This window comes from Lutra lutra, chromosome 13 (assembly GCF_902655055.1).
Source record: "Lutra lutra chromosome 13, mLutLut1.2, whole genome shotgun sequence".
Taxonomy (NCBI): Eukaryota; Metazoa; Chordata; class Mammalia; order Carnivora; family Mustelidae; genus Lutra; species Lutra lutra.
The window spans coordinates 18,599,920-18,616,743 of record NC_062290.1 but is presented as its reverse complement, the minus strand read 5'-3'; the positions used below and the strand labels follow the sequence as shown (position 1 = coordinate 18,616,743).

At 41.8% G+C, this 16,824-nt stretch overlaps 1 long non-coding RNA gene across 2 annotated transcripts; it reads right to left on the bottom strand.

Moving 5' to 3' along the window:
- Positions 1-291: 291 nt before the first annotated feature.
- LOC125083155 (uncharacterized) lies at positions 292-16,180 on the bottom strand. 2 transcript variants are annotated; one of them, XR_007122191.1, is made up of 3 exons: positions 15,974-16,180; positions 8,307-8,422; positions 292-1,144 (listed from the first exon to the last, which is right to left on the bottom strand). It is a non-coding gene; the product is annotated as an uncharacterized LOC125083155 (long non-coding RNA). The 2 variants fall into 2 exon arrangements; XR_007122192.1 differs by lacking the exon at positions 292-1,144 and adding an exon at positions 2,414-4,954.
- Positions 16,181-16,824: the final 644 nt, after the last annotated feature.

The window sequence follows — 16,824 nt, the reverse complement described above, 5'->3', positions numbered from 1 at the left end:
GTCTTTTGGTTGTTGACTCACAGGAGGTCTTTATTCTAGCTATTAAACCCTTATCAGACACAGGATGCACAAATATTTTCTTCCATTCTGTAGGTCACCATTTTACTTTCGTAATAGTTTCCTTTGATGCATTAAAGTTTTCAATTTGGTGAAATCTAATTTATCTATTTTTTTTTCCTTTCCTTTTCTCCCTCCCCCCCTCCCATTCACTTATTTTTTTCTTCTGTTGCACTTGCTTTTGGTGTTATATGTAAGAGGCCATCACCTAATCCAAGGTCATGAAGTGGTACTTCCAGGTTTTCTTCTAAAAGTTTCATGGTTTTAGCTCTTACATTTAAGTCTTTGGTTCATTTTGGCTTCACTTTTGCATATGGTATGAGGTAAGGGTAGTTGCTACATTTTTTTAAACGGTTGCATTTTTAATGGCTAAATAAGGGTCCACGTAATACACCCATTTTTGTCTCTTGGCTCATAACACCCAGAATAATTACCATTTGGCCCTTTCCAGAAAAGTTTGCCAACCCCTTTGTCATGTGCGGTATGTAAAAAGAGTGCTTAATAGGAGTTTAACGGATAGATTTATTCAATAAATATTTATGTCGACTAGTGAGTATGAGGCACTTACCAATATATGATGGGGTAAGCAAGGGGTTTCACAGATGAGCGAGAACTCATTACATTGGAGCAAGAATAAATTACGCCCAGCTGAGAAAAAGCCAAGTGCTGGAGATCCAAAATTCTTCTGTGCAAAGGTAAGTCCTGAATGTGATGAAATCTGAGATATAAGAAGTATCTCAAATTGTTTTAAGAACCAGATGCATAATAATTTGGAAAGCTATGTGCCCTAATGCACACACACACACACACACATTTCCTCTTGTTGGTGAAGTGTAAAGAAATTAACAGAGATAGCGAGCTACCAAAGGAGACTAGAATTGCTGTCATGTGAGAAGAAAAAAACATTTGCAACATAGGGCGAGTCTTTGTTCACCCTTTTTCATTAACAGGAGCTAGTCTTTGCATGAGGCATAATGTGTGCATTACTGCCTTCTGCAGATCCGAGAATTTAAATGAAAATGCTCTTACAGCAGGAATCTGTCTCCCTTATGACAATTGTCTGGAGGAGGTCCAGCCATCCCCGTTCCTAAGTGGGAAAGGAATACATTTCACATTTCACTCTCTCTTAATGGGCAAAATCCTAAATGATACAAAACACCAAGAAAGCGTCTGCCTCCCTCCCTATGTAAGGCTCTATACCAGCGGTTCCCCCAAATCTCTGTCATGAGGTCCTTTGAATGGTGTGTATCAGGGAGTGAGTTTGACAACAGATCACAGGAAACCTAATGAAACTGTGATTTAAACCAGAGGCTTGGTTTGACCTGCATCAAAGAGGTGTGGAGGTAGGCAGTTCAGAGAGAGCTCTCTGGGCTCTTTCCAGGCAGCCGCCCTCAGCATGTGGTTTGATGCCTCATTGTCACAAACAGCATCTCCACCACCACCTTCATGTTCACATATCGGGAAGGAAAAGGGAAAGGGCAAAATGTGTGTGCTGGGTGAACCCGTGCCCTTTTCTGAAATCTCTGCCCACCCCACCTTGGCCAGAGCTGTGTCATATAGCAACTCCTAACTTCAAGAGAGATAGAAAATGCTGTTCTTAGCCAAGTAAAAAAATGTTCTCTTGGTCACGAAAAAGAGGATGTCAATACTATGTCCTAAGGGCATCATCCACAAATAGCCCTTTGATTTGGAAAGACCAGTATGACAGAAGCCTGTCCTCTAGTCAGTGTCTCCAACACGTACTTCCCAAAACTTAAGGTGCATATGAATCACCTGGGGGTATTGTTAAACTACAGATTGTGATTCAACAAATCTACAGAGGGGTCTGGAATTTTGAATTTTTTAGAAGGTCTGCTGAGCATACTTTGAATAGTAAGGTCTCCAATCTGCAGATCTTCCGGTCGATTAGAAAACAACTCATTTCACTGGTTTGGGGGGTAGAATGTGTGACCCTTGATCTCTGGGCTGTGAGTTTGAGCCCCACGTTGAGTGTAGAGATTACTTATAAATAAAATCTTTTAAAAAATCAACTATTTTCTGGTTTTGGATTTGTTTTAATGTGGGAGTTTAAAATTTTAATCATATTTTCACTACATGCCTACTAAGGATGAAGTAAGAACTACAGAAATGAGTGGCGCCAGGGTGGCACAGTTGGTTGGGTGAGCAACTCTTGGTTTTAGCTCAGGTTGCCATCTCAGGGTCCTGAGATCGTTCCCTGCGATGGGCTCTGTGGGGTTCTGAGCTCAGTGCAGAGAGAGAGTGTCTGCTTGAGATACTCGCTCCCTCTCCTTCTGCCCCCTCACCTGCTCTCTTTGTCTCTCTTTCTCTCTCTCTCAAATAAATAAATCTTAAAAAAAAAAACCTATTCAAATGACCCATGGTTCTTTTGCCAATATTTTTATTTAATCTTTACACCCAACGTGAGGCTTGAGCTCATGACCCCAAGATCAAGAGCCACATGGTGTACCGATTAAGCCAGTCAAGGGCCCCCTCTTGCCAATATTTTTAAACTGGAAATGAATAATGAAGAAACCATCAAATAAATGGAATCTTTGGGATATTCTACAAGTGGACTGAACCTGTCCAACACACAATAACATGAAAAACAGTAAAAGGTGAGGACTATTCCAGATTAGAGACTAAGAAGATAAAAACCTCAATTATATACTGGATTTTTAAAAAATGAACAGCTATAAAAGATATTTTTGAGACAACTGGGTAGATCTGAATGTGGATTGTACATTATGTTACAGAATTGTTAAATTTCTTAGATGTGATTATCATATTGGGTTGTTATAAGAGGATGTCCTTATTCTTAGGCAAATATTTTTGAATTTTTTTATGATAGAAGTACTCTGATATCTGCAGCTTTCAAATAGTTCAGCAAACTACAGAGAGACTAAGAGAGAAGGTAAAACAAATATGGGGGAAATGTTAACAGAGAATCCAGGTAAAGAGTTACTAGACTTTCATTATAATGTTCTTCTGAATTTTCTGGACATTTGAAAAATTTCCAAATCAAAAGTAAGGAAACTGGTAGTTGCATTATAGTTATCCAGCACATAGAGCTAGGAACTGATATTTTCTTTTATTTAGAAGCGTTTTGAAAAAGGACCATTTCCAAGGGAGGGAGTTGCACACTAGCATACTCATCAAGAAAATATATGTAAGAGAGAAAATATCTATCTCAAAGAACTCCCCTCCTCCATGATCTGAGAGCCCACAGTACACCTTCAGGGGACGTTATAAATGCACTGATACACCCGTCTTCCTGAAAGGACCAGAAACTCCATCAAGAAAGAAACAGAGACTTACTCATTTCTAGAACCCCAGGCATAGACCCCAATAAACATTTGTGAAAGAAGGAAAGAGGGCATAAATTGACTGATAGTCTTGGATAGGGGAGTTTGGAAAAGAGCCTGGAAGCAAAATTCAGGACGAAATAACCAGAAATAACCCTGGGCTTGGTTGTATACCAAGGAAGAGCCCGGGCTTGGCCGGTTCAGCTACTTATATGCACAGCAGGGTCACTAAACCTGTCGGACGTGTTTGCACTGGCAAGTGGGTCCTTTGGAGCTGGTTCCTTGTAAGACATTCAGCAACTTCAGGGTCCTAGGCAGTACATGTCACACACAATGAATAAAGATCCAAAGAAAATAAAGACAGTGGCCAGAGGGAAACCATGTCACTCTTAAATAATCATCCAAAACAGAAACAAACACACTCAGATTGAAGAGAAGTCTTTTAGTTTGGTTATATAATCATTTACCCAGATTCTTTTACTCTCTGAATTCGACTGTGCCAGTGCTGGAATGACCGGCCTTATGAGCAATACCCTTATTTCTTTTATTTCTTCAGATTCAACTCTGTGGTCCTGATACATGTACTGTGCTGAGAAGTTGGCTTTTAAAAATCAACTGACAACATATGAGAGAAAGTTTGTTCTAAGAACTGGTTCAGAGAAAGTTTAACAGATAAATATGCTTCTATGTATTCAGAAAATTTTATAAATTCACAGCCTGTAAAAAGTTAACTAAGGAATGCATTTTTTTAAAAACCTATCTGACCACAGATCCTTAATTAGTAACTAAAGACACAATCAGAAAAGAAAGTTAGGCAAATAGTCAAACCAAATCACCTTCCCCAGGCCAAATCTAAAGGCCATTTACCATTAATCTTTTTTACAGAAGGTAACAAGGTAGGTAGGTATTAAAATGTTAGGGCATTTTAAAATAATCATTATTGGAAACCAAGGTATTTGGTTTTTCCCACCCACTAAGACCTTTCTGTTCATTTCTCATGGGTCAGGTGTATTAGCCATGATTCTTTTGGTTGCAAGTGATGGAAACCCAATCTACACTACCTTAAACAAACAAGGAAATTTACTGGCTCAAGTAACTGGGAATCTGGATTGAGGGTTCTAATCATGAGGGAACTCTCTTTTTCTTCATCTCATGGCTCATTTTCTATCTATAGTGGTGTTATACCCATATAAAGATGTTCCATATCTTTCCAAAGATGGTTACCAGAAGCCCCAAGGTTATTTCACATTTTCTAACTTGTTATCTCAGAGGAAGGGGAACACAGACTTTCAGATGGCTTAGAGAAGTTTCAGGAATGGTTTGGTTTAGCATCCCAGGAACCAGTCTCTATAGTCAAAGGATGGAGTGTTCTCAGTGTCCACGCTTGGCTCATGTGCCCACCTCTCCCCTAATCCCCGTGGGTAAGGAGATGGAGTGCTCTGATGCACCAGTCCTGGGTCCTGTGCACATCCATGGATCCAGAGCAGAATTAGTCCCTCGTAATCCACACGGATGGCCCTGGATTTTCACAGAATGGTGGATGGGTGCTAAGCAAACATGTCTTTCACTCAGAATATCTCCCATTCTTTCTTGGACTGAAAAATCACCACAAAGGGTGAATCAGTGTTCAGTGCAGATTCAAAGTTAAAATTAAACAGCCCTGCATTATTCCCAGAAAGACGATGTGAATCTATAGAACACACAAACAGCTGAGGCACGTGGACTCCCATGAAAAACTGAAAAATATTCTAAATAAATACTAAATATCGCCACACCTGGTTCACTGTAGCTAGTAGAGCATAATGGAAAAGAGGATGGGCTCTGATATCACAGTGGAGTTAGAATTCTAGCTCTATGGCTCCATGGCTTTCTGGTTCTGTGAACATGTCCTATCAATTTTCTGAGCCTTTCTTTCTTTCTTTCCTTAACTGTAAAATGGGGGCAGTAGCAGCTGCGCACTGAATGACATGAGTTAAACGCTATAAAATGGTTAGCACTGTCCTTGGCACCTGGTAAGCACTCAATAAATGTTTAGCTTTTTCTGCTCAATAAATTGATTTATTATCTTCCATATGTTTGGTATCCCCCTGGATTTATTCCCATGGCAATAGGTAGGCTACGAGACTATGATTCCTTCCCTATGGGAAATGCGAAGTATGTCAGCGGGAAAAATACCCCAGGTACATCCTTGTCACCTTACAACGGTAGGTGTGACCATGATTGCCTCAGGGTCGGGGGGTCTGGGGTGGGGAGAGAGCAGGCACTATAGGTAACCCTTTCCGAAGCTGGTTTCATTTGCTCTAGGCCTGGGAGCACACAGAAGAGTCACAGGCCTGGTGCGCTGGACCCACATGGCAGACCAGAGTGGGGTCCCCTGAGGGTGGCATTGGCATCACTTGGGAGACTGGTAGAAAGACAAAATCTTGGGCCCCACCTAGAGGTGGCCAGCCATCTGGGTTTGCCAGGGAGGCAGGGCTTCCAGTGCTAACGTGGAAAATCCCAGGCACACTGGGACATGTTGGACACCTCGGCCCTCAGCCCTACTGATTCTGACCATGGCAGCTAGCCCAGGAGTCTGTGCTTTAACCGGCTCTCCAGGTGATTCTTCAACAACCCTGGAGAGGCTCTGTTCCAGAGGAGAGTAGAGTGTGAGCAAAGGCGCAGAGTGAGAAAACTGTCCCGCCTGGCTCATTCCCCACAGCCACCTCCCAGGCGCCCGCTGCTGCATGGAAATGAAACCAGACAGCTGGGGCCCGGAGAGCAGGCCTCTGCCTCCGCCTGCACCGGGAGGACACACAGACGACAGGGTTCTGCCGCCGTCTGCTGCCTCACTTCGTCCTGCCTCAGCCCCACCTCAGCCAGGGGGAACCTTCCTCTGAGGGGACTGTTGAGGGAGAGAAGAGTGGGGAGGGGAGAAGAAAAATGGAAGACATTTTGGGGCCTCAGCCTCTGGGCCTGGCTCACCCTGTGGCTTGTCCTCAGACTCGCTACCCTGACAGAAGATTCCATTTCCTCCGTGTTATAGAAACTACATTATGAGCAGCCCCAGGACTGCCTTCTCTTTTATGACGGGGTCACCCCAACACAGAAGACAAGAACTTCCTTTTCCTCTCTCTTTGTGCTTCTCAAGTATCTTAAACTGGCTGAATCCAGGGTTCCTCAACCTTGGCACTATTGGCATTTTGTTACTATTAATATTACTATTATTATGGAGGTATCGTTGACATACAATATTGTATTAGTTTCAGGGGTACAACATATCGATTTGACAATTTTTTACATTACTCAACGCTCACCATGGGTGTAGTCACTACTGGAAGTCGGGGCTGGTTGAATCTTTTTGTGGGGGCTGACCTGGCCATTGTAGGACGTTTAGTGGCATTCCTGGCCTCCGCCCACAATAGCCCTCTCCTCCCTGGTTGTGGCACCCAACACCGTCTTCCCATATGGCCAAATATCCCCTTGGGGTGTGTGAGTGCAAAATCCACTGGCGAGTAAAGAATGGTCACCAAAGTCCCCTGCTTGAAGGGACAAAGGGCTGTGGCTCTACTGCCAGGCACACAGGGTTTTGGAGACTGCTTCAGGAATGATATTTCCAGGCCAATAATCTCGGATATGCAAGGTATATAACTTTTGTTTTTTAGATCTAAGCTTCATTTCTTTCTTGAAACTCCCTCCACAAACCAGTCAGTACAGAGGAAGCTCAATCAAATCAAAGATCTTTCTCAGTCAATTCACGATCAGCTGTCTTTCATTTCCCCTAACTGCCAAAGGAAGGAACAGGGTGGTGGTCCCAGTGTGGTCTGGTCTGAGCTTGTCATTTGTCCATGTCAGCTTCTGTCCTGGTGTCTTCCTCTCAACCAGTCCCGGGACAAGGTGTCTCATCTCAGCATTCACTGAGATGCCCAGATTCCTTTCTCTGATTGGAAGTCCTGTGTTTCATGCTGGTGTCCCCTGCTAGGTCTCCTCAGCCCTGCCTCAAGGCCACTCCTGCTCCATTGGCTCATGTTGTACATCTCCTAAGAAGACACACCAACTTCCAGATATTTTTCTACTGGACTCCAGAACCACAGGAAGACAGATTTTTCTTCCCTTACTCGTTCCAAGTTGCCTTTTCCCCTATTCTTCTTTTCTGTTCCATTCCATTCCTCTTACACCACAATAAATCCTTAGAATTGGGGCGCCTGGGTGGCTCAATTGGTTAAGCATCTATCTGCCTTCAGCTCAGGTCATGATCCCAGGATCCTGGGACTGAGTCCTGTGTTGGGCTCCCTGCTCAGAGGGGGGTCTGCTTCTCCCTCTCCTCGCCCCTCCCCCCTGCTCTTGCTCTCACTTTCTCTCACAATAAATAAATAAAATTTTTAAAAAATAAAAAATAAGTCTTTAGTATTGCCCAGCCCAATACTTGAGGAACCCTTGAAATGTGGCTAATCCAAATGGAGATAGCTATAAGCATAAAATACATTCTGCAAACTGTAGTTTAATATGAATAGAAAATTCATTAGTAATTTTAATATTGAACAATGATAATATTTTGAATATACTGGGCTAAATAAAATGTGTGACTAACTTTACCCTTGAAAGGTTGGATACACGATCTTGACCTGGTCAGAGAAAATGTTCTTTTCCCTGAGACATACTGAATCAGTTCAGGGAGGAGCAATGGATTAAGCTCAGTTAATCACACTCAACCTTGGAATTTTTGCTGGAATATCAGGAAGGGGGAGTTTTCTTTCTACTGGGGTTGCCAGGAAATATGGGTAAGCATGGAGTTTCAAGCAGTCATCTTGCCACCATGCTAAGAGTAGAATGTAGAAGAAAATCTAGCCAAAAACATGGAAGGAGACAGCTTTCTTGGCACACTTGAGCATCTGGCTTGAGCAAAGGCTAAAATCAAGACAATCCCTGAACATCTGAGTCTTAAGTGTGGGTCAGTTCCATGTTTACCTTGTCAGCTCCTACCAGCCCTCTGCTGCTTACAATCACCATGTCCTGGCAGACTCAGGCAGGTCTGGTCTCCACAAATCAAAGGTCCTCAGGGGCATTTTGTTTTCCTTGGTATTCTATAATGTAGTATGGACAAACAAATACCAAATCACAAACCTTATATATCTATATCTATATTTACATACCAGGCACTCCAATGTGCTCATTTTTCAAAGACTTCACTTGATCATGGAAATGGGATTGGACAGAGTTCAGGAGCACAATTTTAGGATGAGGTAGTCTTTCCTTCCCACTGCATCTCTGCCCTCCTATATCATTAGCAAATAATTCTGAATATTTTCCCGGTAGATGAGGAGCTCCATGAGGGTAAGTCTTGCTTCTCCCAGTTATCATTATTCCAGGGCTTCATACACAGCAGGGGCTCAGAAGGCCGGTGTAGGAGTCTGAGTGTCAAATGTCTTTGGATTGCTTATGCGTGCTGGGTCCTCCACACCCTCACTAACACAGTAGCTCCTGCATATGCTATCTACTCAGAAGAAAGAGACAAACTCTCCCCAAAGTGGAAACTGTTGTCATTCAGCTTTTCCTGGCCACCAAACCACTCTATCTGTGATGTCCAACCCGCTTCAAGGAGCTTCCTGTGGCTAGTTGTGCGAAGCTCTCTTGGCCATTTATCAGCTCGGATTTATCAGGTTACTAACTGTTGCTCTATACAAATATTGCTAGAGGGTTCAGGTTACCTATGGCTGCTGAGTAAACTACCTCAAAACTTAACCATTTGAAACAACCACCTTTTTATTTTTTATCAAGCTCTGCGGACTAGCAGTTAGGACAGGCTTGGCTATTGGCTCTTCTGCTCTACATGGTACGGACAGGGGTCAAGTAGGGGTATCCAGCTGGGCTGGGCTGGAGAGCCTCGACAGCTTGACTTCTACCCTAGCACCTTGGCGGGAGGGAGGAGCTCAGCCATGTAGGGTCTCTCCAGGTGATCTCTCCAGATTTTTATGAGGCAGCTTAGAGAATGTGATTCAAGATGGGAAATGGAATTTGCTAGTCTCTTACTGGCCTGGGCTTGCAAAATGATACAGTGTCATTTCTACAACAATGCACCAGTCCAAACAGCCACATACATAGCTTGTCTGGCTTTAAGAGGAGGAAATTAATGTCTCAGTTCTTGAAGGAAGGTGCTTCCCCAAATTCCTGGCCATGTTTAACCCACCACAGTGACATTAAAAAGGGAGTGGATGGACTTCCATTTATTTTCCATTTATCAAGGAGTGACTCAGGTACTTAAGAAGAGAGAAGGCAACTATATATTTCTTTTCTGCAAGTCTATATTTCTAACTGATTTGGCCAAGTTTATAAAGTTTAAAATCAGGAAGAAAAATACTACATGCATATAACATTTAGGAGAGAAGAACTTGGAGCCCCTTCTGATGTTTGTTCCATTCATGATGGCCTTTAAAAAACTGCATATTTGATTCAGATATTTAAAATCAATGCCTGGGTGGCTCAGTGGGTTAAAACCTCTGCCTTCAGCTCAGGTCATGATCCTGGGATCGATGGTCCTGGGATCGAGCCCCGTTTCGGGCTCTCTGCTCAGCAGGGAGCCTGCTTCCTCCTTTCTCTCTCTGCCTACCTCTCTGCCTACCTGTGATCTGTCTGTCAAATAAATACATTTAAAAAAATAAAAAAATAAAAAATAAAATCAACACGTATTTTCAAGAGCACTCAATGCTGAATTCCCATCTGGACCAGAGAAGCCCTGCAGGGTTAATCCACTTCTCTGCCTCTGCTGGGAAGCCTTGTAACCTGATTCCCGTCTGCTGGTGCTCCTACTAGACAGTCCGAGTCATTCCCAATGACTGTGCAAAGTGCAAACTCTTCCTTTTCCCCATAGTACAAGAGTAATAATGAATGCATCTATTGTGTTGAAAACGAAGTCTTTGATGATGATGATATTAATAAAAAAACTAATACTACATACTCCTGATGAGTTCTTACTAGTTTCAGGCGAGGAGTCAAAGGCTTTGTATGTATTATCTCTTCTAATCTTCACAACAATCCAGTGAGGTAGGTGTCATTAATTCATTCATTCAACAAATACTTATGAAGCACTACATGGCTTCCATAGGACTTCACTTTAGCACTGACATTTTGCAGAGCTTAAAATCAAGATCATCCCTGAACTTCTCAACCCTAAAAGCCAATAAATTCTGTTTTAACTTGTCCACTTACATTGGGTCTCTGTGACTTGCAATTAACCTTGAAAACACAAGCAGAATCCTATGTCCACCAATCAAGCATCCTCAGGGGTATTTTGTTTGACTTGGTATTAGGTAATGTAGTTTAAAACAGGTAAATCAAAAATCACAAATCCCAGGGTGCCTGGGTGGTTCAGTTGGTTAAACATCTGACTCTTGATTTTGGCTTAAGTCATAATCTCAGGGTTGTGAGATCCAACCTGTGTCAGGCTCTGCATTGGGTGTGGAGCCTGCTTAAGATTCTCTCCTCTCCCTCTGCCCCTCCCCACCTTCTTCTCTATTAAAAAGCAAAAGAAATCCCAAGTCCCATATTGCTGACTTTTCCAAGCCTTAACTTTAATCTTGTGATGGGATCTGAATGGAGTTCAGTGGTACACTTTTTTTTGGGTACAATTTTAAGATTATAAATCCTCCCCTAATCTAGGCCCTGGGATACAGTGATGGAGAACACAATCACTATCCCTCTTCTCGGGGAGCTTACTTTCATTTTTCTGGGAGAAAATGATAAACAAATAAAGAAGGAAGGAAACAGGAAAAATCAGGTAGTGACAAATGCTACTACCATGGAAGAGTACAAGAGTATGATGATATCAAGTGAATGATCCAACAAAGAGCAGATAGTGCAAAGGACCCGAGGTACAGGTATGACTGGAGTATATTTGAAAAGAGGGAGAATATTAGGATACAAAGTTAGAGAGGTCGGCAGTGACCCTACTGTGTAGGTCCTCATGGTCTAGAACAAGATTTTAGTTTAAACTCTGGTTGAGAACCTTTTGGAGGATTTTAATCTAGGGAATGAAGGGATACGTTTTGGGATTCTAAAAACTCAGCCTGGCTGTCTTATCCTTTGATAAGTGGATCTCAGAGAGTCAAGAATGGAAGTAAGAAGACCAATGGCAAAGCTCTTGTTTTAGTTCATGAGAGGTACTGTTGGCTTGGACAGAAGGAGTAGCAGCAAAGATAGAAATGAACATACGTGGGGGGGGGGGCACATGTGACATAACAGGGAGCCTCATTCACCAAGATTTAGTGTGTGTGACATCCCAGGAGCTGCTCAGTGTGAAAGCTGGTGGTTGCATACAACAGTTCCAAAATAAATTTGAAATGTGGTTTAAAGGAGGAGTCTATAATGGCTAAGATGAAGGTATGGGAGGTGGGGCAAAGAGGCAGTCAGTTGGATATTTGGTAGTGCTGAGATAGCAGGGAGATAAATTTTGGAAAACAAATTCAGGATTTAGTTTCGGACTTATTATTTTGAGATGTCTATTAGATAGCCACGCCAATGCATCAGGAAGGCAGAGGAAGGTTAAGGTTAAGCTAGGAAGTTCAGGGGAGAAGCCAGTGGCAAATGATATTAAACTTCTTACAGAAAAACAAATGTTTGACTACAACTCAGAGGAGTTTGATAATGCTGGGGTGTTATGTCCTATCAGATACCAAGATACTCCTCAGAGCACCTGTAATCATGTCAAGATGGCCTCAGTGTAGGAATAAATAGTTTACTGGAGGAGTAGAGACTCAGAGAAATGAATTTCAGTCACTATGAGACTGTCATACAAAGAATGAAGTTCAGCTCATTGGGAAAAGGATGAAATGTCCAGTAAATTACGTTCGTACAACTGGCTATCCATCTCAAAGAAAATAGAATTAGTCTCCTATCTAACACATTTTATAAAAATTAACACCAGATGGATTAAATATTTAAGTGTTAAAAATAAAAAAATGAAAAGTGCTTTTAAAAAATTCTAAGATAGTGCATGTACATTCTAGAAATAGGGAGGGGCACCTGGATGGCTCAGTCTGTTAAGCAACTGCCTTCTACTCAGGTCATGATCTGGGGGTCCCCAGATCGAGACCCCTGTCAGGCTCTCTGCTCAGCAGGGAGTCTGCTTCTCCCTATGCCTCTGCCCTCCCTGCATGTACTCTCTCCTCTCTTTCAAATAAATTTGAAAAAATCTTTAAAAATTTTTTAAAAAGAAATAAGGAGAACTTTTTACAAAGACTGGAATTCCAGAAGCTATGCAAGAGAAGAAATATTTGGTTATGTAAAAATAAAATCTTTTCTATGGCAAAAGATTCCATTTAAAATGATGAAGGGCAAATAATACATTTGAAAATTTGTAATTCAGATGACAAAAAGTCGATAGGCAATATTGAAGATATATCATCTTCCAGATTGTCAAGAAAAAGACAAATGACCCAATTTTTAAAAATGAGCAAAAGACATAAACAGAAAACTCACGGGGTACCAAATTCAAATGGTAACAGACTATGAAGAAATGTACAGATTTATGAGTAGCGAGGGAAACACAAAGAAAGCAACACTTCATTATTATTTGAATCCCTTCCAGCTGCCAAAAATTAGTGAGTGATAATATTTAGTGCTGGTAGAGACACAGATATTCTTATTTTTGGCGGACATGTGAATTGTTTTAGTCTTTCTGGAAAGGAATCCAGCTACATCTATTAAAAATGAAAAATGTATATACCCTTCAATTCGGCAGTCTTTTCCTTGGGAATCTATCCCAGGGAAATAAAAGCCCCGGCGCACGAGGATTTATATACAAAGATGCTATTACAATATTCTTTTTTAGTAGCCAAAGATCAGACATAAAACCAGTGCCCTTCAGAGGGGAAAAGCTGAATAAAATATGGTCCTTTCACACGATGGAATACAATATATGAAGGTATGAACGACTAAGTCTGGGGTAAGCAGTTGACTCAGATTCCCAACAAGGTACTGATGGATGAGAAAAGCAAAATATAGAGTCCCTAGGCTCATGTTTAAACTAATGATGCCAAACTCCTGTGAAAGTTTATATATGTTTATGAGTGTGTTTATCCTTATGTAAGAGTATAAGAGTATAAAAAAATAGAGAAGAAAGCATACTAGGTTAACACTGGTTTATTCAGGAGGAGAGTGATATAAGGGGAGAGAGGCATTTATGCAAAGAGGAAAACAAGCAAAATCCAAATCTCTGAACTTCTCATTTTAAGGATTTTTTTTAAGATTTTATTTATTTATTTCACAGAGAGAGATCACAAGTAGGCAGAGAGGCAGGTAGAGAGAGAGAGGAGGAAGCAGGTTCTCCGCTGAGCAGAGAGCCCGATGCGGGACTCGATCCCAGGACCCTGAGATCATGACCTGAGCCGAAGGCAGTGGCTTAACCCACTGAGCCACCCAGGCGCCCCATTTTAAGGATTTTTTTTACTCCTTAAATTTTTGAGCCACCCAACTGCCATACCGAAAGTCAAGTTCAAAAAGAAACAGTAGTGGGGCACCTGGGTGGCTCAGTGGGTTAAAGCCTCTGCCTTCGGCTCAGGTCATGGTCCCAGGATCCTGGGATCGAGCCCCACATCGGGCTCTCTGCTCATCAGGGAACCTGCTTCCTCTTCTCTCTCTCTCTCTGCCTGCCTCTCTGCCTACCTGTGATCTCTATCTGTCAAATAAATAAATAAAATCTTAAAAAAAAAAAAAAGAAACAGTAGTGATTGCTACCTACTCTTGGTGTTTGAAGGCAGGTTTCCTTGTTACTGATTCTAGCCTTTCCATAGAGCTGTATAATAAACGGGGCACTTGAGTGGCTCAGATATTTAAGCATCTGCCTTTGGCTCATGTCATGATCCCAGGGTCCTGAGCTCTAGCCCCATGTTGGGCTCCCTGCTTAGTGGGGAGTCTGCTTCTCCCTCTGCCCCTCCCCCCAGCTCATGCTCACTTTCTCTCTCTAATGAATAAATTAAAAATCTTAAAAAAAGAAGTCATATAATAAACCGTCTCTGGTTTTCAGGCAGAGACTATTTTGGAGTAATGTGTGGACACGTTGGCTGCCTTAGAAACATAGATATTGAATACACCCATCCACCCACAATAATTATCACCTTCATCCAAGTAATCATCATGACTCCATTGACTCTTACCTATCACACTCATCTGAAAGAACAGGTGGTTGGGTCGGGGGTAGGGGAAAAGTAGAGAGTGGGGAGAAAGACTTAAAACATTACAGAGAACACAATGGGCTCAGAAAATTGAATGAAAAATTAGAAACTTTGAAAAATGAATCAGAAAATTGGGAATCATTTAGACCACCCTTCTCGGTTATAGGCAAACCCCACTGATAACTGGTCTGCTTAAGAGTTAATACTCATGTAGGGGCACCTGGGTAACACAGTTGGTTAAGCTCAGGTCATGATCTCAGGGTCCTGAGATTGAGAGCCCCACGTTGGGCTCTGCACTCAGTATGGAATCTTCTCAAGACTCTGTCCCTCTCCCTCTGCCCCTTCCTCCCTCCTCTCTCTCTCTCTCTCTCTCTCTCTCATAAATAAATAAATAAATACAATCTTTTTAAAAAGTTAATAGTCACGTATACAACTGAAACAAAAATTTCATGCAATAACACACAGCAACATATTTTGATATTTTCTATTTCTGTTGTATTTTCTTTAAAAAAAAAATGGTCATGAACCAGGGATGGGTCACAACTGAAGTTTGAAAAACACTGCCAAAGAGTAGTAAGCAGCATACGTCCATTAAACTTAGTGCTAGTTTAGCTTTGTGAACTTCAAGGTCATATTTTTACTCTAGGTTACTTGTTAAAATTCTAAGCTGCTGCATTTGTCAAAGAGAACGGCACCTTTCCAGCCCTCTATTAGCACAGTTCCTTGAAGTTCTGAATTAGATACCAGGCAGTCATTTCCTCTAAGCAGGCAAGCTGGAGTCACTTTACTAATACACAAGTGTTTCCTAAATGATACATGGATTCTTACGGACTTGTTGATTGGTTTTTCACTGTCTTTGACTACAAGAGCCTCCTTTTCTCTCTTCTAGTTTCTTTTTCTTATATCAGGCAAATTCTTTTTAATTTCAACTTTATCCAACTGACTAATCTTATTCATTTAGAAATAAGAGGGTGAACAAGAAAACCTCTCTACCTACAGAGTAACTCATTGGGAGAAAAATCGAACAGGTGTAATAGAGGGAGAAGTTGAGAGAGAAGAACATAGAAGGTTTCTCAGGCAGGAGAGAAAGAAGGGTCCACCTGACAAGGAGTGGAGATGGGTTCTCCAAGTCGATGTGTTTAGGAGAGAAAGTCCCAAACTTTTCCTGGAAAGAGAGCTGGCCTTCCCGGAAGAGGAAACTGCAGACGTCAGGGCATGGAGGTGGGGAGAACACGTAGTTACATTTGTCTGGAGTGACGGGAGGTGAATGAGGCTTAGCTGAAGGGGGAGGTTAGCTGAGGAGCCCACTCTGCACATCTGTGGGCCACGGACAGCCACCCCAATGACTCCATGCTTTCACTGTCCACTCTCCGGGAGGGAGCAAGGAGGGATAGGTTCAGATTTCAGGGGCTCGGTCTTAACTCCCTTCTACTAGACTTATAACCTAACTGAAGTCTGGAATTGTACCTGAAATGGTCCAGGTCCAGGGTCTGGCGTGGAATCAGCGGACATTCAGAGGACTCCCAGACACAGAGCTCATCTACGTACCCAGCACTTGCCAGATAGCTGAAACTCATGTCCACGCTGCGCTCTCATCTTCAACAGGGATGGAATGGAATTGTAGTACGTTGGGAATAACGCAGGAAAACAAATATCCTCTTTTACTAAAGCCTCTTTCCCAAATTACCCCTTCCTGGAAAGATGTCGCGAATGATTCAGTAACTTATTCTCATCCGGCCCCCAGATCCTAAAGATCAAGAAAATAGAGACATTAATAAATAGACATAAAAATAATTGTCTTGTGATATTCTCATTTTATAGTTCTTACTAGTTACTATTGCTCAATAACAAATTTCGGTTTATTATTATTTTTCATACTATCTTCTAAGTGTGAGAATCACTGAAGAAATAATTGAATGTCAGAGTTGGGAGAGCCCTTTGAGCTTATTCTGGTATATCCCTCTCATTTTGCAGTTGAAGAAAGGGGGGGCTTGATAACTTTATATGAGCTATCCCCAAACAATTTTACACCAGAGAATTATTAATCAACCAAAAAGCCATGACTTGGAGCGACTTACCTTGTTGGTAGATGCCGCTTTGGTCTCTTAAAAGTGTGTCTGCCTATTTCCATAACAAATTTGTTACATAATCAAATTTGTATCATACTGTTTATATTTTTGTATCTTGACTTTGTCACTCAATATATTATGAGGTTTCCCTCCAAATCTTTACTTGGTATTCATATATGTTACCTATTCAAATATTTAATGATTGTTATAATATCTCATCGTATGCATGTATCATCTCTTATGTATGTA